Source organism: Anopheles darlingi, chromosome 3, assembly GCF_943734745.1.
Source record: "Anopheles darlingi chromosome 3, idAnoDarlMG_H_01, whole genome shotgun sequence".
NCBI classification, from domain to species: Eukaryota; Metazoa; Arthropoda; class Insecta; order Diptera; family Culicidae; genus Anopheles; species Anopheles darlingi.
In genome coordinates, this window is record NC_064875.1 from 61,995,225 (window position 1) to 62,022,041 (window position 26,817).

General features: G+C 49.4%; 1 protein-coding gene across 2 annotated transcripts in view; it reads left to right on the forward strand.

The window, feature by feature from the left end:
- The first annotated feature begins 4,258 nt into the window (after positions 1–4,258).
- The window catches only part of LOC125958054 (EGFR adapter protein-like), a 46,885-nt gene continuing 24,326 nt past the window's right edge, over positions 4,259–26,817 (forward strand). Inside the window, exons 1-3 of one of the 2 annotated variants that reach the window (XM_049691168.1) lie at positions 4,259–4,432; positions 7,228–7,983; positions 23,142–23,172. The gene's annotated coding sequence lies outside the window, so the exon portion shown is untranslated. The remainder of the gene's footprint in view (positions 4,433–7,227; positions 7,984–23,141; positions 23,173–26,817) is intronic. The other variant, XM_049691169.1, reaches the window with a different exon arrangement.

A 26,817-nucleotide genomic window follows, 5' to 3' on the forward strand; every position in this document is an offset into this window, starting at 1 on the left:
AGGAAGGGAGGACTTAGCTTAGAGCGTTACGGTTCCCCTTACCGAGCGCGCGCTCGTTGTGTTACGTTGCATCTCGTTCACTTCCTGTTGGAGGTGTTTAAATGTTTTCTAACCCCAAGCCCCCCCCCCGAAGCAGTTGATTGAAAGAATGGCGTAAACTCCAACAAAAATTCGTTAGTATATACTCTATGTGTAAGGACAACGGGGGAAGAGAGGGTGAGGGTATAATCTTGGACATAGAATGGCATTACCTGATCGACATCAGGGGCAAAATGTGTTACTCGTTTTCCGGCGTCAACCTTCAACTCTGAGTGTAATGAAAAAAACCCAGTATCTAACGATAGACACGAGCTCTGAGAGGAAAAAAAAAACAGAACTGTAATCAAACTCTAGTTCAGTTCCAACTGTAGCTCAAGAGAGGAAGATTCGTTTCTGGAAAATAGATTTGGCTAGCAACTAGTCATAGAGGCTGCTACACAGTGTTAGTGTCCGACTCTTTCTCTTTCTCTCACTCTCTCTCTCGACCTACTGGCTCGACTCGAGTTGCCCATTACAGGCGGCGTTCCAGGTGGCACAAGGAGGTAGCTCCTCGCGTGTAACGTGCATCGTTTTTCGAACGCATAGAGAGTGACCTTTTCACTGGAGTTATTCAAAAGGGCGAAGCGCGGTGGCAGATTCTGAGAACTCTATCGATTCGCGGTGACACAGACCACACACCTAGCTAAAAGAGGGGTCCCTCACGAGGAAAGGGCGGAAAAGAAGCAGCTATAGGAGGGGCAAGAGCGAGCGGACGGTCGAATCGGTGGAACATATTTATCCAAAATGTATGCCGGAAATGTACTCCATATAAACGATGGTTATGATAAACACATAGTAAAGCAAAGCAAAGCAGCAAAACGAAACAAACATAAAAACTGAAACAAATCAAATAACACACTCTACATAGATGGTAGTACTGATATTGATTGGATGGCTGGCCTGTGTCGTCGCATTGCCCATCATTGGACGGACGAACAGTAGCGGCGCAGTAGCAGGGAGGAATGGTGGAATGGTGGTAAATCGCCCAGTGAAAGTGTTATGTTATTTACGAGAAATAAATCGAAGATTTCTGAGAAAATAAACGCTGCGGGGAAATGCTGTATGACGCGCCGTTTGCTTGAAATATGACGGATCGGGATCGAGGTCGAGGGTTCATTCGCGAGGTAAGTATTCCAATTATTCGCTCAAGCACGGCAGTCGTTAGCGATAAGTGTAATGTCTGTAAGTAATGATGCTCGAGCTCGAAATGAAGCCTTGCATGTGGTCATTTGGGGTTTCCTTTCTGAAAGGGAGGCATCCTAAAAGCATAGAAAGAGAATCTATGAATCTGTCTTTATGAATTTTGTGAGGATCATGTTCAGGAGGTGTTTCAAAATTATATAAGGACAAATTTTATTATACTTATGCTCTTAGTCAACTCAATTGCAATGGAAAGGACCATAATAATAGAATCACCCAATCCATGAAGTATTTTGAGGCCAAAATGCCGTAAATTAGTCGAGTACGTTGTCTTTTTATAACGTAAAGCATAAAATTGGTGGCGTTTATAGTTACTCCCTAATGAAGTTGCTTCTAAACTCACTTTAAATATAAACCTTTGGCCATTCTCCTAAAATGATAAACGCCCATTAGTGCTCAAATACTTCATTGGGTGATATATTGCCCTTTTATGTATGTGTGCACCTAATAGCGCATGAAGATCTCACTAATAACGCTAACAACCATTAAGGGCAGTTAGTAGATTCCTAGTTCAAAGCAAAAAAAAAAAAAAACAAACGGCATAACACAGACACACACGGACATTCATACCGGAACCATAAATTCATGGCTGCGGGAGTGAGTTCTGCACAAAAAGCTTTATGCGCCGGTTGCAGCATCAATTATTTTGCACGTGCTTCCAACCATAAATGGAACTACAAACGAACGCGACTCGGAAGACAGTTTGACAGTTCGGTCGGTCGGTCGGTCGGTCGGCGCATATATGCGGGCACTAGGGCACTGTCGACAGACAAGGACCGCCCTTTAGTCACCCCTTCCCCTCCCGCTACTCTCGGTGATGCTGCTGCTGGTGGCTGCTGCCACCGAAGCCCGAGCTACCGGTGCATAGTGGTTTGCATAAATCTTTCAAATGGTCCAGCGATGGTAATGTGTAGTAGCTGCAGTGTGCCCCTCTACTGTCTCTACTCATTTGCAATGCCGAGCATACGGCCAACGGGCGAGCTTTAAATCTTGAAAAGCACCTAGATTACTGTTGCCTGCGCCTACTGTTGCTGTTGCTGGTGCCAAGTGGTATGCTTATGCTGTCGACGTGTGTTTCTCATTTCGCTTCCCTTCTGCTTCTTCTTCTTCTTCTGCTTCTGCATCTCTCACTTCTCACTCCGCAGACTCACTTCCAGCTTTACGATGCAAATCACTTTCGGACATCGAAACCTAAATATTAGCTTGTCGCTGCGTCGACACCCTTCCGCCACCCCGCTGGCGGACGAAAGGAGTGGAATGAAGAAACCTTTTTAAATATTTGATGAAGGCGTGTGCCGTCGAGAGTGTGTGTGTGTGTGTGTGTGTCTCCGTTCCACCGCATTCCTAAGGAAAGGTCTATCAGGCAAGTTTGATCGACGACCGGAGCTGCTCGGCCAACCCACTGCCGTCCACTACTGGCGCGCTGATGTCACAGGTGATCTATAATCTAGCCCGAGGCCTGGAGCAGCTCCCGATCTTCTGCGTTGATCGTGGCAAAACCGATAAATGCCCGGTGCGTGGTGTGGGTACTACGACATCACGCCGCATAGGGAGTGCGATTAGCATAAAAATGGTTAAAAATGTTGCAGCAAAAAAAAATCCCTTCCAACCGGCATCCTTTTCCCCGTGATGCATGTATAGAGAATACCTCCTGTCTGCAGGGCCAGGTGTCGCCCATTTTTTGTCCTCTCCTGTTGTAGCACTGCGAGGGTCACTGCGAGAGGAGCATTAGTGTAGGTTACATGGAATCATCGAAGCGTAAGCGAAAAGGAAGTGACTGGGCGAATGAGCGGAATGAATGAAAGATCACCGATTAGCCATGGCCATGGTTGACGGAGGCCGGGGCGAAAATGGGAGCGAAATACGAATGAGAGCGAAAGAGAACGAGAAGGCGAGCGAGTAACGAAGGAAGAAAAGGGGGAATACGAAAGTGGCAAGGGCAGAGGAATGCGGAAAAGGCACCGCAGCCGGGTAAAGGGGTAAAGATGGCGTGGGTTTGAGCAGCACAGCACAGGAGGACCGTTTGGATGGAAAACCGCGCGCCGGGGTGCCGGTTCGAGAGGGGAAGGAATTGGAAATGCGCAAGGCCCGAAAGGGGGTGCCGCGGGTTTTGCGGGCTTTTAAGAACCCGGGCAAAGCGAGAGCATCCGAAACGTGGGAATTAAGGGCGCAATCACCCTAGAGGAGTACCCACGTAGTCTGTTTGTAGCACGGAGTGGGATTAAAAACTCTCGTTGCAGTTTGTTTTTGATGACTAAAATAATGTTTTTAATTTATTAAACTTCAAAACGTTCAAGACGCCGCCATCATGATTTGCCATGGTGTTCTGGCTAAACAAACAGTAAACCTGGCGCGGGTAACCAAGACGACGAACCCAGGGGCACCCTGTGCGTCGGTTACCTTGCCAGCAGCCAACGATGCAAAACGGTGTTCCAATAGCGATAGCAGGGAACCGGGAGAGCAGCGACCGCCCGGGGGTGGTCAACGGGGTACCACCACCCGGCAACATATACACACCGTCTCGTCTCTCCCCGCTGGCATGGGGTGGGGGGCGATGTGGTGAAAAATCGTTCTGCACTGTCCTCGAGGGTTTCTCTCGACGACCGTAGGCCTGGTGGTGTGGCGGTCGATGATTAAGATGAAGTATGTCCTCTCGCATGTGTGCAAAGCCCAAGCATGTGGCTGCTGCTGCAACAGCAACCCTCCTTGATGCACTGTCCTCTCTCTCTCCGTGGCTGTGTCTGTGTGTGTTGGTAATGGTGGTGAGGGATTATGAGCCGCGCGGGGCTTCAAAGCTTGCCATCCCGTTCGCGCTGCTACGGCGGCGGCGTCGTCGTCGTCGTCGTCGTCGGCGTCCGGGGTAGGTCAACGCTGCCGCCGTCGAGTTCTCGTGCGGTCGGGGTGCTCGATCGCCCGATCCGAGATGGTGGCGGCCACATTCGGGTTTGGGAATCGGCGCAGAGTGGACACAAAACCTGGCGTGTATCGGGGTGCGAGCGAGAGCTGGATCTGTGCGCGCGCTGCTTGCTCTCGTTTTGAAGCAAGAACCGAGTGTTGTTGTTGTTGCTGTTGTGCCTGTGTGTGTGTGAGAGAGCGAAAGAGTTGTGTTAAATCGTGTGAATTCTGTGATAAACCCGGGGGCTTGTGCTGGAAGGTGTGTTCTGGAGAAGTTCTTCGCTTTTCGTTCTGTTTCTTCCAGTAGGCACTGCGTTTAACCATCGCTTGTCAGTGTCGCGGATTCTGTTGTTTTGAAAGAGACCGCAGCATCCGCACAACGCTCGGAATCGATGATTGTGGTTTCGGTTGCAAGCGATTAATTAGAAAATTCCCGAATTCCAACCGCACACCCGGGATCAGGTGTTTGTGACTCACGCACACGAACGTGCCAGCGAGCGAGCGAACTAGTGTGTGCGTGTTTGTGGAGGTTCTCAGCGCCCTCGTGTCTGTTTTGAATTCTTTCGGGGCGTTCTAGGTTCGTTCGTTCGTTTGTTCGTTCGTTCGTTCGGCCATCTGGTGCGTGGTGGTGATCCAGGAGACCGTTCTCTCCCCCACACACCGCACCCCTTCACGCTAGATTAATCTAATTAGTGTGGTGGTGCATGCTAATGCAACACGCCTGGAACGCCATCACCACAACACACGCCTCCTTGGATCGCTTTGGTCGGGACTCCGGGATGCACGCCACCGTAGACTTCCTGTCTACGCGCGCGCGCTGGTCTCATGTTGTTTCCCTCCCCACCACACCAGGCCTTACCGCCCGGTGTCATAATGCGCTCCAGCAACGAGCGAACGAACGAGCGAACGAAGGTCAGAAGGGTAGCCGGTCCTGCCGGTCGGCATTCCGGCATGTCATTATCGTCTGACACATTTAAGCTCATTTGCCGGCAACCGGCCCAGCCAGCGCCTCGAATGTGTCAACTGCAACTGACCGGGGTGTCACCGCAGGAGGAGGAGAAAATGGCAATACCACCCCCCCCCCCCCTCTCCCCGTTCAGATGGTGCGGGGTCTGCAATCGACCGCCGTGATGTGTGGCTTTCCGTTCCTTGTGGAGGGGTTTGTTGAACCGAACCGAAAGCCAACGTTCGAATTTGCCATTCTACTTATAGTATGCAAAGGGAGAGAAAGAGACGTGGAGTAAGAGAAAGAGAGAGAGAGAGTGAGATGGCGTTGCAATGTGGAGAGACTCGCAGCATCAAAGTATACAGTGGGTTAGAACGGAAAGACCTTTGGACGAGATCGTAGTCCACGTGGATATAGCCTGGATAACTCATCAACATTTTAATTAGACAAAACCAGCAGACTCGCTACGCGTGTGTGTGTGTGCTGGTGAGACTTTATAGAAAGGAAATTGGAATGGTGGAATCAGAATCCGGTGACCATTGACGATCATTCACGAACGGCAAACGACTCTTTTCGCAGACCAGTCACAGACCTCGGTCAGTAGAAGAAGAAGAACCTGTTTTGGAGCTGTGACTCCCCCTGGCAGGCTCCCTGGTTAAGCTCGGTCAGCTTATATCGATTTCAATATTTCACTCGCCATGAGGCAGACCAGCCCAACAGGGCAAGAGACGAGAGCAAAGGGGGAGAGAAGAAACAGCATGCGAGTGAGTGACAAATAGTGTCACGAAAAGGGAACGCAAAATCGCCTTAGTATAATCTCTGGAATCGTGATCGTCGTCGTCGTCGTCGTCGTCCGGAGATGAAAGCGCGATACATCGTGCACAGGAATGGCGGAATTTCTCCGGGACCTGCGCCGGCGCGCATGTGTGTGTGTGTGCGTGTGTGCCTTTGGTGGACATATCTCGGAACGGATTCCGTGGTTCCCCTAATGTCCCCCTGCATTGTTGGATCGATCGGCTGCAACCCAAACCAACAGATGGAACGCGATGGAATGGCCAGAAAAGGGAAATAAAAATATTTTACAAATTAAAAGTGCCATGGCACGATGAAAGGGTGGGAAAGGGGGGTATGGGGTGTCCCTCCAAAAAGGAATGGCGACGACCGAGAGATCTCGGGCGTAATTTGAAACGTCCTCTCCTCCTCGATCGTACCACCGCAGCGCACCAAGAAGAGGTCACACAGAAGCGGTGCGTTTTTTCCGCGCTTTTGTGCGCAAATTAGTCTCCTCGATGACCCCACGCCTCCACCGGTGATTCCTTCCCTTTGCGTCACAAATTACCAACCATTGCACACGTTGTAAAGGGGGGGATGCCGGATCGACAGCTTTATTTCAATTGCTGACGACTGGGATGGGACTTGTCAACGTTCGGACCCCCAGATCCGGTGCGTTGATAAAATCAGGCAATCACTGTGTGCACGTCTTGGCCGCTTGGCTTGACGACGGGTGTCGCCTCCGGAAAAAAGAGAGAGCCGGAGAGAGGGGAAGGGGGATGAGGGAATAAATAACGAGAAAAACGGTGGGCTATTAAAAAGGAAAACATACTTCCCACTGCGTTCTCGCTCGCATTCTAGTAGGCTGGTAGTAGTGGTAGTGCTGTTGCTGCGTGTGCTGTGTGCTCGAGAAGTGGGTTCCAGCGCGAAATGCTGCGCCGAAGACGAAGACGAAGACGACGCAGCAGAAGAATGGTAGAGGTTGAGAACCGGTATCGGATCGGTGGCGGCACAGTACATAAATAACCTTCCGCTTGACAGAGCTGGTCAGGGCAGGGCAAGGGATCCAGGCAGTTCCTCTTCCTCTCGCCAAGTTACTGTGTGCGTGTGTTGTTGTGTGCCTGGGGATTGTTGTTGCGTGCGACAACCATTTCGCAACGGCATTCGTTGTGATATCCCTTCCGAAGCCGGCACGCCGCGGTTCTTGCTCTTCAAAGACGCACGATTGGGGTGGTCTCCGCGCTGCGCTGGCGTTCCCCTCGTTCTGATCGTGCTCCTCTTTCCACTCTTTATCAAACCCTCCATCTCACTCGCTCCCACTCTCTCTCTGTTTATAGTGATCGCAAGTAGTAGAGTGCGCGACGATGGAAAGGTGAATCTGCGCGCACGGTCCAACACGGTGGTTCCCATGGGGTGGTTTGCTGTTCGCGTGTGTGTTTAGTGTTGTCGTCGTCGTCGTCATCATCGTTGTCGTCATCGTCGTCGTCGTAGTGTGCTGCGGCTGCTGTTTGTGTGTTTTGCTGTGAGGTGCTTTGCGGTGGTGAGCCCTCTGCAGTTCCAGAGATGTTTTCCTAGTGTTTCGCTGGCCAACACGCCCTCCCTGGTGTTCCTCTTCCTTTGCTCGCGCGCTGCACCAAGTGGCTTAAGCATCGCGAGTGTGCGTGCGTGTGTGCGTTTGTTTGTGTGCGTTTGAGTGGGTCGCTCGATCGGTCGGTCGTTGGCCTACCTTCTACCTTCTTAAATACACCCCGGGAGACGCTGAAAACACCATCGCGCCGAAGAGCCTCTGTTTTTGTTGTTGTTGTTTTTTTTTGTCGCTCGATCGTTGTGCAATCTCGTCGTGGATGCTGCAGCTGCTGCTGATGCAGAGATGAGAAGGTGATGCAGTGCACTGCAGTCGGTATCACCCAGTGTTCGTTGTTGTTGTTGTTGCACAATTCGCAGCGAGAATCATCGCAGAAGGCTGTCGTTGTTCTTTTTGTCTTGATCGAGAGGTTGTGCAAAGCAAAGTGAGACGAACGGAGGAACCAGAAGAAGGCGCAGAACGCGCAGAATCCCCGCAGACAGGAGGGATACACTTCCAGAAACCAGCGGTAAGTGATCTAAATTACATAAAATTACTACAACAATGTACTACTATTCACTTCCACCGAGTTCGGTTTGTAATTGATTTACGTAACGCAAAGCACTCTCTGTGTTTGCTCGCTTCGATACCAAGGCAATAGCGATGCCTACCCGGTTCCTAGCTGACGGTTTTCCACGATTCACGCCAACAATAATGGCGAGCGGATTGGGAGAGCGGTTAGCGTTCGCGGTCGTGAAGTAATTAAGGGGGTTAAAACATAGTTTCACCGCACCCGCCCCCGGTTGGCCAAATCGATTATGTCACGTCAAGGATTCCCTTAAACGGGAGACCCAGACCCTATCGCCGACGTCGCGACGTCGACGATGAATGTTGTCTCTCGCGGCGCGGTCGCGGTCGCGGGAGTCGTCGCTCCACATCACCGTTCGAATGCAATTATCGGTTGCGAAATTGAATTTACGGCGCAACCGCGGGGCCCTTTGCTCGCGAACTTTGCTCGACTTGCTGCCTGTCCTCAGTCGCGACGGCGCGGCTTGCAAACCTTGAGACCACGCCACGCCGGGAGTGGCTTAGTCATCTTAGGGGTCTTTTTGCTCTGGGGTCTTGCGGCCGCATACACGGTTTGAGCTCGAGACGCATCGGGACGCATCGTTTTTTTTGTGGTAGAGGAATCACTAATTACGTGGCCAGTGGCCTGGCAAACGTGGTAATCGGGTTTTCGTATGAGATGCCAGATGTCGAGATACTCGACACGTAAATATGACATTCACGATTCTTCATTCTTCGAGAGCGGCTTAAGTGTGTGTGTGTGTGTGTGTGTGTGTGCCCAGATCGGGCACATTGCGGTTGCGCACCAACCAACGGGTGCATTAGCTCCGGTGGCTGGTGGTGCTGTGCTTGCACCCACGACGGAGGCGGAGTGGTGCATCTTCGAGCCACGGGGCGCACGCTATGATGATGCTGCTGTGGCTGATGAAGAAAAATGAGCTCGCTAAATGCTATTAGGCTGCTGCTTGCTGCTTCAGTTTTACAATCGACCGGAGGCCGGTCATAAGAGGATCAGCATCACCACACCACGCAAGCCAGATCTTCTTCAGGGGTGTGCGCATCGGTTCGTTCGGTGCTCTATCCCGGTGGCCGGCACAGCGTGAAAGCGTGTTCGGTTCGGTTTTGCAGAAAACTCCGAGGTTGGTAAAATCGAACCTCTCTGCAGCACCATTTCTCGTATGCATATAAAACCATAAATCAGCTCCGAGCGTGAGCGCGGGGTTTTTGGCGAAGGAATGCTAGTTCCGCCGTCGCCTTCGCACTGGAAAATGGTAATCTGGCAAGGATGTTCCATCATCATCATCATCATCGCCATGTGGAAGCCCTTTCTCTCTCTCCCTCTCTCTCTCTCTCCCTCTCTCTCTCTCTTTCTTTGGCTTTCTGCCTTCCTTCTTACCCATTCATAAATCGTATTAATGCGCTCGAGGCAGCAGCAACAGCAGCAGCAGCATCACGATGACCAGCAGACTCTGGCTACTACTATCCCCCGGGGGAGGGACGATGACGACGGTGCGAGCATCGATCCGAGATCCGATCAGTCCGAAACCCGGGCCCGCGGGGGAGGTGGGTATTGGTTGGCGGTAGCCGGCTTTAATGTTTTTGCCGCCCGACCACTGAAGTGGCTATTAAAAGATTTGCTTCATTTTTCTTCATGATCCTTCGCACCAGACGCGAGACCCGGGCCCATGGCGTCCCCTGGCGTCCTCTGGCGGTTCTGGTTCTGGAACGGACGCAATGGAGAAGGGAGCCCTTGACGAGGTGGAGTTGGAATTGAAAAAAAAAAACGAAACGAGATTTCAAGCAGTGAACGACTGCCGATCGCTCCCGTGCATAGAAGTCACTGAGAGAACGGTTTCCTCTTCATCTTCCTTCTCCTTCTTCTTCTTCGTCTTCTCCTTCTCGGAGTGCGAATAATGGTTGACGGTGTTCGTCTTCAGTGATCGATCATTCGTCACACGACGGAACAGAGGCACTTCAACATGGACTTCTATGCTTCGATGCCGCTTCATTTACGCCCTGCAATCTGCGAAGAAACGAATTGAAATCCGTTTGCTCGAAACCCAAATTTCCATCCAACCGGATTAAAGCGCTGTAGCGCAAACACACCGCCGCTAACCAACCAGTTGATCCACTTCTGAAGATGCTTCCGTGGCGGCTGCAAGAGGGAGTCTCTCGGTTTTCCGGCCAGCTGCAGGTTGCTTCAAACAGGAGAAAAAAAAAAACAAAAACTGAAGCCCGGTTCGGTTCCCCGGCGAAGGTCGGTTTGAAGTCGCGGATGAAAAATCAATTTCACAGACGGGCCTCTCCTCCCCCTGTGCCCGCTAATCGCGTTGTATGCCAGGAAGCTTATCGACGAGGGCCCGTATCTTGATCTCGATTCACGCATCGAGCACGCCGCGCCGCGAAGGCCTCCCTTAAACGTGAGCCGCGAAACCGAGAGCATCAACAGAGCGTGGGGAGGTGGGAGGGAGGGAGGCGAAATGGCCGCGCACACTGATAATACCTTTCGGAGTCTCGGATCTCTCCTTCTCGCGGAGTGGGAAACAGATTTACTCCAAAAAAAACCGAAAACGGCAGATGGAATGGAAGGAAAGAAAAAGGTTCGGGAGGGGGGCAGGCAGCGCGCAACACATTCCGACAGGTGTGTGTGTGTGCCCGCGCGAGGGCACTTCCGTTCCGTTCGTTGATAGAAACGCCGAAAAGTGGTGCATGCCGGGTGCGCGCGCGATAATAATGACGATGACGATGACTGGTGGACGATGAGGACGAAGAAAACCGCTTGTGATGTTGTGCCGCTCGCACGCTACTACTGTTTTCGGTTGCCTCGGGGCTTTCCCTTGTCCTCTCTCTCTCTCGCTCTCGTTCTCTTTCCCCCCTCTGTTTCAGGTGTTATCACGGATTTGGGTCTGGTTTTTCGGGGGTCTGGTTTTAGGTTTACGTGGCCCGGGGGCACGTTTTTAAGCTTCGATTCCCGTGTGTATCTTAATTTCCGTAGCAAATCTCGAGCTCGTAGCCCCTCCTCGAGTCATTTCGACCATTAGCATCTTTTCGTCGAGACAGCCACACTGTCCACGGGTGTCCGTGTGTGTGCGCGTGTGTGTTGCTACTAACAAACTTTCGTTTTTATGGATTGTTTACCTTAATCGACGTGCGTGTAATTACCATTCTGAAAGGGAACCGCTGAAAGTCCCAGACCGCAGAGTTGATATGATGCTGGTTGCTAGGCAGACGGGCTTGGGCTGGCTGTGGTTTGTGGTTGACCGCAGGTACTGGCAAGTGCAATCGCAGCTGCACTCGAGAATGATATGCTGCAGGGACGGTGAAGGCCATAGTAGGCAGCGTCAAGAAAGAGTGATGTGTGGAATGGCGCGTCAGTGGCGAGCGCTGTTGCTGCTGCTGCTACATGAAGCTTGATGGAATTCGATCTCGAACCGACTTTGATCATTACCGGAGTAAACAAGCGGCCGGTTCTCCAAGCGATGCTCCTTCCAATGGCGCAGCGTCAAGAGCGAGTTCCAGGCATCCAGGAAAAGGTTGCTTTTCTGAACTGCTTCAAAATAACAGTTTTAATTAGCGGGTTGAAGGGCACTAATTTGCTGGTTTGCGGTTTGCTTCAAGTCCCAATAGAAAATAATTCAATTTTGGATCCCGGTTACTACGATGTACTCCTTGAACTTACCTTACCCCTTGTAACTTGTTTCGCGTTGCTACGTCCTCTCACCAGCTTGTCGGGGAGCAACAGAAATGCAATTCGCTGTTTTGCTCGCTTGACCTCCAACCTGGTCGACGATATGAGATAGTATTTCATTAAAAAAAATCATCAAAAAAGCCATCATTTCGTTGGTTTTGATGTCCGTTAATCATACTTTGCTGCCATAAAGCCGCTCGACGCCGGTGAATCGGTTTCAATCAGCGCTGGCGCCCATAAACCACTCCCTGCAACTCATCTCCATCGGCTGCACTCGATGCGCTGTTATCGATTTTAATCAACAGCGAAGATAATGCATCTCCCCTTCCCTCCATATTCTCTTTGATCGTGCATTCTACGATCAGAGATCGAGCAAATACGGGATTGAAAGATTTTCGCGGAAAGAGAATTCAGACCGAGAGCCATGAAGGTCCACGGTCCTGCTAATTACTCATTTGTCGCAGCAATTCGTCGTTGTCTTCTTCGATGGAATGGTATCGTTTGCTCTACGCAGGTGATGCGAACGAATTCGAACCATCGAACCGGCATCGTCCACCGCGGCACAGTTGAAATTAGTTTCGAAAACCTCATAAAGCATCGGTAAATATTGAAGGATGCTCGGGAACTTTTGCCATTTCGAGAGTTTCGGAGTTTGCATTGATCGCACTGAGGGCCCTGTTGGACCTTGTGCAGGAGGAAAAGATGGAGAGAGCGTTTCACGGGACGGTGGTTCCATTTTCGAGCTTTCTTCTACGAATCAGTGGTTCAGTAACGAAAAGTTGGTTTATCTTAGCTACCATTATTGGTTTTTTTGTCCTTTTTTTGCCAGTAAATATATAATTTTATATGCCAAGTGTGCCAAAAATGGTTTGATAACAATAGGTATATTTATAATATGGGACGTATTCCTCATACAATAACCAGATGATCGTGGTCCGTGGAAGAATTGTTGTGTCTTTTCTTTTGTTTATCTGGCTGATGTTTATTCGACACGACTCTGCTGAACAAACTAGTGAATTCTAGTCATTTTTACTTCTTTTAGTCATTCAAGGGTATGTAATCTTAAGATGACTTCTTCAACTATCCATAAACATTAACTTCTATACATATGCGTTACCAGCTTTAAAGACATTAATCAATTGCAAGAAACTGAATGTGCAACTAGTACAATGTCCTATTGCTTTCAATGTATGTAAAACCGAAAATACTTCCCCACCAGACGCTTTGTTTTGCCGCTTACATTGATGTCAAACCCTCCAGGGTTCTTGTTTTAAAATCAAACAGCAGCACGCTTGTTGCCAGGCAGCAGCAACATGGCCTCCGTCTGTTTGCTTCAATTTAAACATCTTGCTCCATCGGTGCACACACACACACACAGACACACACACACTCACCTGTGACACCATCGACCTGTGCCACGATCATCGGGTAAACTTGATTATTTCGCTATCCTTTGGCGAACGTCCCCCAAAATATCTGCTTCTCCTCCATCGTCGATCGATTCTAATTTTCCCTATTTACAATCAGCACCTTCACGCGGAGGAAGGTTGGGGGAGGAAGGTAGAAGTCTCAGGTTGCCGTCATAAATCGAAATAAAGTTGGAATGAGTTTCCGGTTTTGCTAGACGCTCGTGGTTCTCGGGCACAGAGACGGTGGACCTCCCCGGGATTCGCTGTGTGCCTGACTGTGTGTGTATGTGTGTGTCTCTCTCTCTGGCAGTCGATGTGGCCGATGCCAATGCTGCTTCTGCTGCTATTCCAACTCTTCTGTTCCCGCAGTAATTACTGTTTGTCGTACGAAATGATGCATAAACTGTTGGAAAGCGAAATATTTACTTGGATGTGTAGTGAGCGCGCAGTGTGACTGTGTGTGTGTGCGCGCGTGTGTGTGCGACGAGGCCGGAGCGGCCTCCAGGGAACCGGTTGGGAAGTCTGTTGCTTCGGCTGGTACCGTGAAGCTCCATTCGTTTGACTGCTGCTGAGGGTGGCCTGTTGGAAATGTGAACATCCAGCCTGAACTCTTCCTGTCCCGTTGCCCCCGGGCGAACCTGTTTAAAACAATCCGTGAATAGCGGTGCCGAGTCGGTGTGACGATGTGTCGGCGGTGGTTGGTCGGCGAGGCGGATGCAATTTCGGTTGCAACAGTCGTCTCGCTCCTCGACACATAGTGTAGTGCTCGTGACGATGGAACATGGAACCAGTACAGGGAGGGGCTTGAAGGGGGGGGGGGGACTATTGGCTTCTCTCTGCTAGTTCTGGTTTCCCCCTTTTCTGTCTGTCTATCGTGTCGTGTCGCTGCGAGATGCATCTTCTGGAAGTTTAATTAGTTGCAATGGGAGGTGGCTCATATGTAAAAGGAACACCTGCCTTCGGTTTCTGTTGTTGCTCACTCGGTCGGTCGGTCTGGAGGGAGCAGTAGCCTCGCCTTCCTCGACATTTATGGTGGCACGATGGCAGCATCCCCTTCTGCAAAGCGAGGAGCGGGGGGAGGAAAAACTGTGGCACAGTGACAGGGTAAAATGAAAATCTTTTATTTTCCCTTCTCAGGGGAACAAAAGTTTCGTTATTTTTTCTCTCTCTCTCCCTCTCTCTGTTTCCTGCCTCCTCCGCAAACTACGCGACGCGAAGATCATTTGAAATCCCGGTGCTATTGTTCGGAAAGGGAGGAGGGGTCCGGACACAGACAGCGGCTTGCCAGCGACGGTGGGTTGGTTCTATTCCACGGGCAGCATCCACGGACCGCGAACCAAGCAGTCAGCCAGCGGTGGTTGGTTGGTGGTATTGTTTTGGGTTCGGTCCGCAAGTAGGGATTTGCAATCAGCCGCGACCAGAAATTACCTTCGGGGCTAATATTTGCTTTTCGCTGCTTGGCGACCAGCGCAGCGGTCCCGGTCCCGGTACCCGGATGATGCAATGTGGTTCTGGCGCGTGAATGGTGGTATGCTTATGAAAGGAAAGCTCGGGAGGTCCTTTGTTTTGTACCGTGATGATGGAGAAGAGAAAATATGGAAATCTTCGTGCCGTTGCGCAAAGGCTGTAAAGTAGACTAATGAACAGAAGAGGCTTCGGCATTCTCTTCGGCAGTGCTATTAATGTGTTTGCCTTTTAAAGACCATCTCATTATTATTCGACATCGGATGACACATTCCTTCGGATGGGTTTAGTATCAGGGAAAGGCGTTTTGTGTTTTTTTTTTAAATGTTCCTACTCACCAAATACAAGCTCGTTTTAATGGCTCGGTGTTGCATTTTTTTTTTCGATTCTTCGATCACCTTTGAAGGTGTTGCCAGGGGGGAAGGAAACACTTTACCCAAAAACTCCCTCCGTGCCTGACATCATCGCTCGCTGACATCATTTTTTGAAGGATCTTCTTTCACGCTGCGTGCGCTCGATGATTCACGCACGGCAAGTTGATTGAGAGCCAGCCTTTCACGCTCCATAACAGACAGAGCATTTGTCGCCACGGGAATGGAGATGTTCGATTGAATGTTGGTTATCCAACGCAACAGTTACGCAAAACCTAAACCGAAGCATGGTTTCCGTTGATTGCTTGCCAAAAAATCAAACATTATGGGCCCTATTGCGAGTGTCTTGTCTTGCAAACGAGACTGCTTTACTACTGCTGAAAAAACTTAGCAGTCTTGTTTAGTTCTTATGAATGAACTTGTGATTTTTTCCAGCCTGATTTCAAAACAAATACTAACACTACCAAATTAATCACCAACACCACTAAAAACCAACATCCTTCGGTGCAATGGCAACGCGACTTTCAGTCTCGTTTTCAAGACTCAGAGTCTGGTAGGTTTTGGCACCAGACTCTGAGTCTTGAAAACGAGACTGAAAATGGTATATTTTTTCGGCTTGGTCGTAGTTGCCATTGGACCGAAAGATGTTGGTTTTTGGTGGTGTTGGTGATTAATTTGGTAGTGTTAGTATTTGTTTTGAAATCAGGCTGGAAAAAATCACAAGTTCATTCATAAAAGCTAAACAAGACTGCTAAGTTTTTTCAGCAGTAGTAAGGCAGTCTCGTTTGCAAGACAAGACACTCGCAATAGGGCCCTATGCTTCGCGAAATATTCGCCAAATCCGTGCGTCGCTCTGTAATTAGCAAAACACACGTACCGCCTGTACGTAATCCCGGTGGTAAATGTTTCCTATTTTTCTGCGTGTGCGTAATTACGCGTCTCATCAAAGACCTTCACACTACGCCGAGTTCCGGATAGGAATAGCATTAATGTAAATTTGCATTCACTTGCTCGCTGCCCTTCCTCCTCAGGACTTCAAGAGTTTGTTTCCGTTTTTTTCTCCCCCCCTAGATTCTTCATCAAAAGGCACGACATTAATGAGCGACTCCGGGCGCATTTGTTTGAAAGATTAGCTTTCTAATTTCATTTACAAGAGTCCCGGCACAACGCTGTACCGAGACTAGAACGTTGGCAACGAGGCAGCCAGCCAGTAGCAGTCAACAGCGATCAGTTCCATCATTCGTAACCGGCATGTGTAGTCTTTGGCGGCGTTGCTTCCCTCTCTCTTTGAGCATACTTTCCGTTCAAGTGGATCCCACGAGTTTCGAGTGGAGTTGGGTAACGTTTTGCACCGCTCGCTGATTGAGAATCCATCATCAACCACCACCAGCAGCAGCAGCAGCAGCAGGGCAGACGGCTGCTGAAGAGCCGAAGCCGAGCATCAGTAAAATATGTAGCAAAAAAGCAAACAAAACAGTCGGGGTGGAGTTTGAAATAAAGGAAGGAAACGCACTTAAAAACGTTTCCAAAGCCCTTTACTTCACTTGGCCCGTGATCTGCGAAGCTCGATGCCGAAAGGTGAACCGATGAATGGGGGCACAGAGCTCTTCACGAGCGCTCGTGTGGCGTGTGGCTTCTCTAACTTTCTAAGGAGTTGCGATTTGCGTTTTTGGCACGTGGAAAAGGAGTAGCACGAGGTGGTGGTTAAAATGCTTAGTGAGCTTCCTTTTTTTTATGCTACTCGTATGCACGCTCTCTCTCTCTCTAGAATTCGAGTTCAACAGTGTCATGGCGTCTATAGGCGTCTACAATGAATCGCTTTAGCCATTGAGTCTCGAGTCTGTGGCTTCCCGTTCATCAGGCGCCATGAATATGAATGAGAGCAAATAGGCTTTAGAATTGGCAAATTCTGGCTCGAGGAGCAGCATCAAAAACCATATTTATTATGCCAGCAAGGATGTAGCATGCTAAAGCCCTACCGTCTGTTATGCTACAGCATCATCGTGCATGCAGCAGCGAACGGATAAGGACTGTTTGATGAAAGGGTTGGCATGTGGAGAAGGATGTGTTTTGAAACAAATTTACGTACAAATACGAGCAAAATCGGGTTGAGGCACATTGGGTGTTTTTGTGGTTTTTGCTGGAACTTTGGAGGGGGGCGAGAGTATTTTTTTGTTTGAGTTTTGTGTCCGATTTGGCATAAAAGTGCTGCCTGGATGAGCTGGATTCAGTAAGTCAAAGAGAAAGAGAGAAAGAGAGCGTAACAGATTTACGCAGAAACACATCCAGGGACCATCTAATCGTTATGCAAATCACACAACCACACATCTGCGGAACAAAGAAATTCCTTTAAAAACTCTGATGATTGCCATGTGCTCGTTTGGCGGGGCTGGAGCTTCCCCAAACACCAGTAGCCGTTTCGTTTTTTTTTTTGCTCCGATCCAAATCGATCGTTCGATCGGTTCGAGTTCGAGACGAAGAACCGGTTCACATCCGGTCAGCGTAGCAGCAGTGGTGGTGGTGGTGATTGCGTGAAGAAGACACTGAACCTGAAGAGATCCGACACTTCCGGTCACCGTCCCTCGACTCGACTCGTCTCGAGAGCGCCGCATCAGCAGGTGGGACCGAAACGTGCCAACGGATGGAATTTCGATTCGACATCACGTGAGAAAGACAACGCAACGAGATTCGCCCTTCGCTGGATGCTGTTTTTTTTTCTTTTCCTTTGTCCACTGTCCCTTCATCACCCGTTCCCCGTGCGTGCTGGTCACGCAATCGGTTGGGCGTTGAGTGGGCTTGTCATCGTATGCGATGGTGAACTCTTGCCCAAAATCGGTTTCCATTTGGCATAATTCAACATTCAAACATCGCTCGAGAGGAGAGAGCGAGAGAATGCGCGCGTGTGTGTGTGTGTGTGTGTGTCTGTACACCTAAGGTTAAGGTGCACGTGCTACAAGCGGACGGAGGGGGGGTCTTTGAAAAACACTAGAAAGAGGTTAAGATGTTGCCTTTCGGGCACAAAACCATCCAGCACCAGGCCACTTGGCCTATTCTCCATATCTCCATACCGTTCCATCCACTGCGCATCACACGTACGTACCATTGCGTTAAAGGCGCAGTTTCGAAGCAGTTTATTACGGTACGAAAAAGGGCACCGGGAGAAAACAGAAGAGACCTCAACCTTCGACAACATCCATTGCCAGCATGTAATGCTTTGCAACTCTCTGCTCTCGCCGAGTCCGGGGGTATGGAAATTGATTTTAATTGCACAAAAAAGCACGAGACAACTTTACGCGGCCCAAGTTTCGTGTAGTGTATCCACCATGCATCATTAATGCTTTGATCGACGCGAACGTGAACACCACCACGTTCGCGTACGATGGCGCGGCGATGGATGGATGGAATTTAATTTGTGTCTCCAGTCAAATTAAAGAACAAAATTGCTGGCGTAATTGAGTTTTGCAAATAACTCACAACTCATGCTCGACATGCTGCCCGGTTTTGTGGGGAGGACGATGACGGAAGTCATCACACAGGCGCTTCAGTTGATGATGGGAGGGCAAGCGACTCGTGTCACTTGAGCACTGAATTAGGGAGCAGGGACAGAAAGATAAATTTTATGGTTCGTTAGGGTCTGATCCTCGTAACCGGTGTTCATTACAGCACCTCTTTTTATAAGAGATGTGTAGTAAAAATGGCCAACTTCATGGTCGGTATAATTATGTTGCTGAGCACATTATTTATAGTAGAGCATTTTCATTATCCGCGCTGTTTTTAAATTTCCACCAACGAATGCGACAAGACAGATTCGTTCGTATCGCTGGGTACTACAGCTAATTGGAAGCCTCGGCTCTGTAGCACTCGGGGTCCCAGGAAACTCTGGAGTCAACTTCATTCAGTGCGACCACAAAAGAGCTGATGCTCGCGCACGTGCCCAGCACTCGCAAAGTGGCTCTACGTCGTCGTCGTCGTCGTCGTCGTCGTTAGCTGACATGAAAGGGACGCAGCAGCAATGCTAGTGAATGATGTGTTGGCCTCGGCATGCAGAGTAGGAAAGTTGGAAGCGGCTAATAGCTGTACGAGCAGTACGATTCGTCGAAGCAGAACAACATTTGGAATGAAAAGACGCCTCCGTGAAGAAAGTGAGAAGCAGAGAAACCTCTTGTGTAACTATACCTTCACTCACTCACTCACTTACTCTCTTTTATCATGGTTCGCTTAACAAGAAGGGCTGCAACCTTGACCTAGGGAGCATATTCATTCTTAGCATCATGTTCAAGAGGGGAACCCTTTTGCTTACGGTGACCTAGGGGAACTGTGTACTAACTGTACAGCTACTACAGGAATAGGAGTCCGATCTTTGTTAATTAATCGTCAGAATGCAAATGCAATCCATCTGTTGGGATGATCAACTTGGTGATTCGACCATCTGATGTGGTCAATTGATTCTCGAGGCGACTGTCGGGAGCTACGAAAGGACCATTTCATTAGTGCCATTCAAATGGAGCATGGTTGCCCCAGGCAGGGACTATCGATTAAATTGTATTGCCAGGCAGCCAGCCAGCCAGCTAGCCACCTAGTCCAGTGGTCATCTCGTCGACCAAGCATTGTTTGCCGACAGGCACTTGGCGCAGAGACCTTGAGCTTGTGTGTTTCGAGTTGTGCGTGCCACTTACGAGATTGGTTTGGTCGTTCTGCACTGCAGCTTCCTCGGCTTTCGAATGAGCTCGGAACAGGTAAAGGATTTACATTTTGCCGCTCGCCAATCATCTCGAGCAACTCGAGGAGCTGTCGAGGAGCGGCAGAGTCCACGTGTTGTTGTAGTTTGCATGGTTACTGCAAGCTTCTGTAGGTATCTGTCGAGCAAATTGCGGTGCACTTTTCCCTGTGTTCTGCCGTCGATGGCATAAAATTTGAGACATTTGCTGACAGATGTTTGACTCTGGTAAGCTCTGATATTATGAAGAAATGATCCTTTAGGGGACTTGTACCTTTTCGTATCTCACGTATGATTTCATTTGATAACTCGGCTTGTACTTGTGCTACTGGTAAAAAAAAAACATACTTTTGCATAGTTTTAAATCAAAACGTAATCGTTGACCATAAATCAAACATCACGAGTGTCATGGGTGTTGAGGTGGCTGGGCTTCGGGCAAGGAGTCGTCTCCTTGGCCCGCTCGCAGAGGAGCACCCGGCATGTCGTCTGTCGCCAAATTGTCTTTCTTGTAGCGCGTTGTCATCCTCGACCCTGCTGCTGGACACTGCTCTTCACATTGTACCCCGAGAACTGGCCCTCGACTTCTGCTGCTGCTCGGTGCTGACCATAAATCTCGGCCACAACAAGAGAACTCCAAAATGGCGCAACCATACAAAGTGGTGATATGCTGTGTGGTGGTCATCACCACACCCAATATAGCATAGCATCGGATCATATATCACTTGCCTCGTTCCCCTTTCGCTTGCTTTCCCGGTCCTTGCAGGATCGTCGAAACACGAGAATGCCAGTCGAGCTGGCCGCTCGCTGCTGGTTTCTAGGTATGGTTGAACAGGGACTCGCACTCGCAAGAAGAGCTCTCTCTCTCTCTGGCCTCAAACAACCTGTCGTGTCGTGTCGTGTCGTGTTGGCTTCGGTCAGCAATACTGGACATGGATAATGTAGTGGAAGGTCTGCGGGCCTTCATCGGTATACCATCGGTACCTCCCGGCTAATGCTCACCGATGCTGATGCTAATGCTGCACCAACCAACGGAGGCAGCCCATTCCGGGCGACACCGGGATTTCACCCTCGAAAGGCCGTGCCGGTGCGGCATGTCGGAGTTGAGATGGTTGTTGTTTGAATTGCAGGCTGGCCAACCGCGGGTTAATGAGAGTCAAGGACCGAGAGTAGGCAATTCCGCGGCGACAACACAACGGTGGCGCATCGCAGGGAGAGATCGCAAATAGGAACAGGCTTATTATAGATAATCAGTCGCGCTGGATCACGCGCAACACACACACACACTTGCTCGCTAGCGACATGGATTTGAACGATCTTTCCGATTGGTGTTCCTTTCCTTCGGCGATTCCTCCCGGTTCCAAGTCGCGGTCGCAGGCGCTGTGTGATTGAATTATGGCCGAAAACGGTACAAACTGGTTTTGACAGGCCAGCCAGCCAGCCAGCCAATGTGCCAGCGGAAGCCGGCTCCGCAGCGGGGCCACAGCAGCTGGGCGGCCTTTGATTGGGCCTAATAGAAAGCATTAATTTTGTGCAACGATTTTGAATTTGAAATATATCTATATCCAGATTCCCATGCCTCGTGGCTTCGTGGCTGCGATGGTTATCGCGCTTGCGCTTCTCCTCCTTCTGTGCTGGTCTGGTTGGATGAAGCGGAGGTCGCTCCACTTTTGAATGAAGGCTGGAATTGGGTCAACAGTGCTCCTGGTGCTCCTGGAGCCCCTTCCCCCCTACCCCCGAGAGTCTGGTGATTTGTGACTGCCGTCTGCCGCACTGCCGCCCATTGGGTGGGAATGATAAATATTTATGCAAGCCTCGTGGCCACGGGAACCGACATTCCGGTGGAATCCGCCGCTCAAATAGCGTTCCGATGTTCCGATATTATCCGGTATTATCCCGAGTGCGCATTTCAAACCACAGCAGAATATTTAATTGAAGAACCACCGTCTGATGATGACCCCCTTTCTCTGACATGCCCGTGTCGATCTCCCCGCTCGACACATCGAGTGGCACCGTCGTGAGTCATCGATCAACGGCGGGAGCCATGGATTTCGATTCGAACTTCGCGCTTCAAAGTTCAGTCAAAACCGTTCGATCGATCACCGGCGGTGGACGAACGATTTGAATTTTCCACCCTAGACGTCATCATCGTGACAGAGGAGGAAGGACTCGAGAAACAAAAACGGAAAAAAAAGATAGGACGAAATAGCGGCACAAAAGTATGGAGGACGCGGTGCGTGGTTTTGGTCCTGGGTCCGTGATTGACACTTGATTTACTTACTTTTCACATTTTTTCGAACTTCCTCACCACTACATTATTACATGTGTCCGGGTCTCCGTAGGTTCTGACCTGACCGGTTTCAAATCGTCGGTCCGCAAAGGTCTGTGTATCGTTGTCACGCAAACGGTGGTATTTCCTCTTCCTTTTTTTCGCCATTTTCCTGGTACTGTATCCTGGTGGCCAAAGCAAAAGCAACACAACGCATGAATTTCGCCCACACCCCCGCAAAAAAAAGGAACAAAACCGAGAAGGTTCAAAATCGGAGCGACGGACGGCGGATAGCGTTCGGTTTAATTGAATTTGTTTGGCATTATGTTTGCCTTCCCTTCGCGCATGTTTCGAGGCGGTCCTCGAACCCTCAATTCCCGGAAAACTCCCCCCCCCCTGGGTGGGTGTTTTCATTGTATTTGACAGCTTTTTATTGGCACAGGAAAAGTCAAAACGATTTTACGGTTTCATCCTCATCAGAGAATGTTCGTGAGTTCGGTTTAAGCTCCCCCGGCCAGCAACGGAGCATAATTGTTATCCTGCGTGTCCATTCTTTGCGTAATCATGCGCGAGTATCGATTCTCGATTCGATTAGTAGTAGTTCGAGCAGCTCATCAAACTGCAACTTCTCTACCGCTTTATAACGAAACACATTGTAATGAAACCCAATTACGGGAAAAACGAGCAACAATCTCGCACTGGCTGGTGCTGTATTTGCATTGCAATTGGCTCCAGTCGACACCAGGGGTTTCAGGGTTTGTGTGCACGAGCTTCGACAGGTGTGCACATCATCCGGCAAAAGGACCTTTGATGTCCCGGAGCACGAGTACGATGCAGTGTGGAGTGCATTGTTTCTCGCAAAACTGTGAGCTGTAGCTTCGTGTTGTTTGTATGTTCAAATACAACACCGAACGTGGTACATCCGTGGTAACAGATCAAAGCGAGGTAGGGGCAGTTAAGGGATGTTTGGTGGTGGCGACACAGAGCATAGCGTGGTGGCGCAACGTGCAGCGCGAGAGCTTTGTGCTTGCGAGATGCAGCTGAAAGGTGGAGTAAAGGGGATTTTCTTTTCTGGGAAAAGCGTTCTTAGCAAGTTTCTTTCTATTTATGTTGCTCGCCATTGCAGTGCCGTTTAATCGGTTGTTGTTCTTTCGATTAGTGTGACTGACATTCTTCTTTTCTTTTCTTTTTCTGTTTTCTTCCAGAACTTCCATAAACGGTGGAGCTTTTCTTTCGGTAAGTTGCACATTTAAAAGTTTGTTGAGCAACAGTTAACTGGTGCTGAAGGTTGAAGCTAGATTGTAGATCAAATAGAGTATGAAGTGCATTAACAAACGCCAAAAAGCTGGTGAGTAGCAGTTTTGTGCTAACCATTACAGGCTAATCGCACGCATTGCTCACACACACTGCTTAATGTAGCTGCAAATTGTGCTGAAAGTGACTAACAATCTTTCGATTATCGGGTGTCGGAAATGCAAATCGTTCCACTAAAATCCAATCAATCGCGATCGTGTGATGGAAGGCGTGCCAAAACACACACACACGCACGTACAGACAGTTAACCCGGACATTTTTCACGCGAACCGTGGTAGGGCGGCCCAAGAAGAACCGCTATCCTGGAAAAAGGTGGAAAAGCCTGGCGTGCCCTACAAATGAGCTTCCATTTCTCAAACTGACACTCCTGCTCCCCCTCCGGCTGCGACGATGAGCAGCTGCAAAGTGCAAAGGAGGGAGAAAGGGGTCGCAAAAGATGCCGCTCGCGGGGAACACACGAATGACACAAATTAGCGGAGGCACCCAAAGGGTCCTTTTGCAAACCCTTCGCAAATGCGAATATCCGTTATCCACGGTGCAGGGGAAGGGGCCACCGTAAAAGGTCATGACGCGAATGTCCGTCCGACTCGAGACTGATCCGGCAGCACAGGGCGCTGCATGATAATAATGTGATTAAGAAGACGGCAGCGGCGGCGGTGGTTTGGTCGGTGGCTGGTATCATAACGGTTTTTCACAAAAAAAACAAAAAACTGAAAACCCAAAAGCGGCGTGCGGCAGTCGGAGGCAGAGACCCCTGAAGGCCGGATGCGCCATGGAGAAAGCCATCATCATAATTATCGTCCATCGATAAGGATGATGGAGGAAGGAAGGGGCTGTTGTGTGGTAGTGGTGAGCACGTGCAAATGTGTGTCCGTACTACATGTGTCAAAAGACGGAACGGGGACGGGGTTGGTTTTGTTTTGGTTGCCCCACCCGGTGCAGGACGAACAAAAACCGACCGGCTTTGACTTTTCGGTTGATGCCAAGGGAAGCCGCTAAGAAAGATGTTGCTGAATGTGGGCCAGCGAAAATATTAATGTATGTACATAAATAATCCCTCCCTCTCTGGCTGGAGGGGGGTGGGGACTGGAAGGTGAGGAGGATAAATATGGTGCAACACGACCGACCGCACCGCCAGCAGCCGACAAGCGAGCGCGCGCCCGCCACATGTGGAGCCATCATCCAAAGATGGGCTTAAAATGGGAGTAAAATCGGGAATGCGGGGGGAGAGGGAAGGGACTGCGTTTATGCTGCGGCAGCGAATGCGTTGTTGTTGTCGTTGTCCGGATTTAATGCACCGCAAATCGCGCGAAAGACAATGCAATGCACATAAAAGGAGTGCATGGAATGAGACAGAGAGAGGAAGAGAGAGTAAAGGGGCTAAACGAAGACGAAAGACAACGGAACGGTAACTCCGGAGGACGAATGGTCCCTGGAGAGGACGCGGTAATCTGTGGCCGCGTGCGAACTGAACCGAAAAAGGAAAAAGGGACGGGGAGTTTGGTGTAGAAGTGGTAGCAGCAGCAGTACCGTTAGGCGAGCTGCGACTAAGCGGCGCAAATAATGGCGCAACATTATGAATTCATTCATGTTATATGCACGCTAAGGGCCATGCGCCCATGCACCAATGCACACCAGACCCACACACACACACACAGACACAAACTGGTCTGGTCTGGATGGTCTTACGGTACAGCAGCAACAACAGCAGCAGGCGGCGGATCATCGGTCAAAATGTAGCATTTAAAAAATCGAAAACATATGTTTTTATGGTTTGCGATCGCCACATAGCGGTGTGTGATGGCCGCCGGGGCCGGGCCCGGGACTGAAGAGATTAATGCGAAATGCATGCGAAAGTGTACGCGAAAATCTCATCATCATCTCCGGGGTCTCCTCTCTTCTGTCGCTTCGTGTTGTCGACCCGTCGCCTACTTTTCGTGCGTTTTTCTGCTTAACTGCGCGTCGCTAGTTGCTGTGTTGTGTGCGGTTTGTTTGGTGGAGAGCATCGGTTTTTATTATTATCATTATTTCGCTCTCACACACACACAATGCTCGGGCGCTCCCCTCGGCTCGAACATGTAATTTGTGCTGCTTCGCTCTTTTTTTTCTGTCGTTGTTTTTGGAGTCTTATTTTTTTCCCCTCTTCTTCTTTCGGGGCCCCCAGAGAGGCTCCGACCAGAATGGTGAAAGGATTCCCGGTTCACCCGAAAGCCGAAACGGGTCCCCAAAAAGTGTCCTCCTCGTGTCGTCCGGTGCAGTTCGCTGTTCCGCTGGTCTCGCGCTGCAGCCATGTGGGTTGCAAATGGAATTTTAATGGAATGGCAAATGGTGGGTGGATGGCGGGAGGGAGGAAGGGGAGGAGAGAAACAGGACACATAATCGGTGAGAGATCTTCGGTGCGAATCGCGTCGTGAGGTCACGGGGCAGGCAGTTTGTGGATTTGCTTGAGCCTTGGTTTTTGTGCGAGCGTTGTGCGAACACTGTTGTTCTCTCGCGCAGATGCAGAGGGTTGGAGGGTGTTCTGAGGTCACTTGATAGTTGATACAACGAAAATGGGGATTATTAAAGACCGTTTGATTAACCATTTTTTTTTGGTTTTCAAAACAAAATTCAAAATTTCACTGCACCATTCTTTCGATGAACGTATTCACAGTAACTGCATTGGCTCTTGCATTAGCGGAGATACCACTTTTAATGAGATTATTAGCGATTATAAGTATAACCAAAATGGATGTAAAGAGAAAGCATTGTACAATGTGCACTCCTGTAAACATTTGCATAGGAATCCGCAAATTTATATTTTCAAAATAACAAAAAAAACTATTGGATTATTCCTTACTTTCACTAAGATAAAACAGTTTACGAAAGTAAACTGGTTTAGTTTATAAATGCGAAATTGCATTGTTGTCCAGTTTTCAAATGGAGAATTATTGTATTATTATTGTAGAATATTGTACAGAAATAGTTCCTAGATCCTATAATAATAAGGCTCAGAAAATGTATAAAAGTTTCATATTGATGTCACTTATGAGGTTCGTCATACATTTAACAACCCCTTATCATTTGAATGTTTACTCTAGAAGAGGGATTTCTGTCTAAACTTCTGGTTAAAAACGAATATGTTGGAATTGATGCCTCGTTGTTTTGCGTCCATTTAGTGAACAAAACACAAAAGCAAAGAGCAAAACTTTGGTTGAAATTATTTGCTTTAATGGCGCGATGTAATCGGACAGGACACAAAATCACAGAGGAAACGCAAGCGAAGAGAATGTCATATTATTCCCTTCGGACATCTTAAAGCACGTTCTAGAGGATTTTTATTCATAACACCAACCTGCCTTAAAGTGTGTTATGTTTCAAAAAAGCATTTCCATCTCAACTGGACCTCTGTTAAGTGCAAATTTGGTCAGCTGCATATCATTGAGAGAAAGAGAGAGAGAGAAAGAGTACTGCACTCCCGGGGGCTACCCCCGGGAACATTTCGCCAAAGAACGCCAATAATATTGGGAAGAATCGTCATCCCCACTGATCATACGTGTCTCGCGAGCGAAAAGCATGATTTATGTG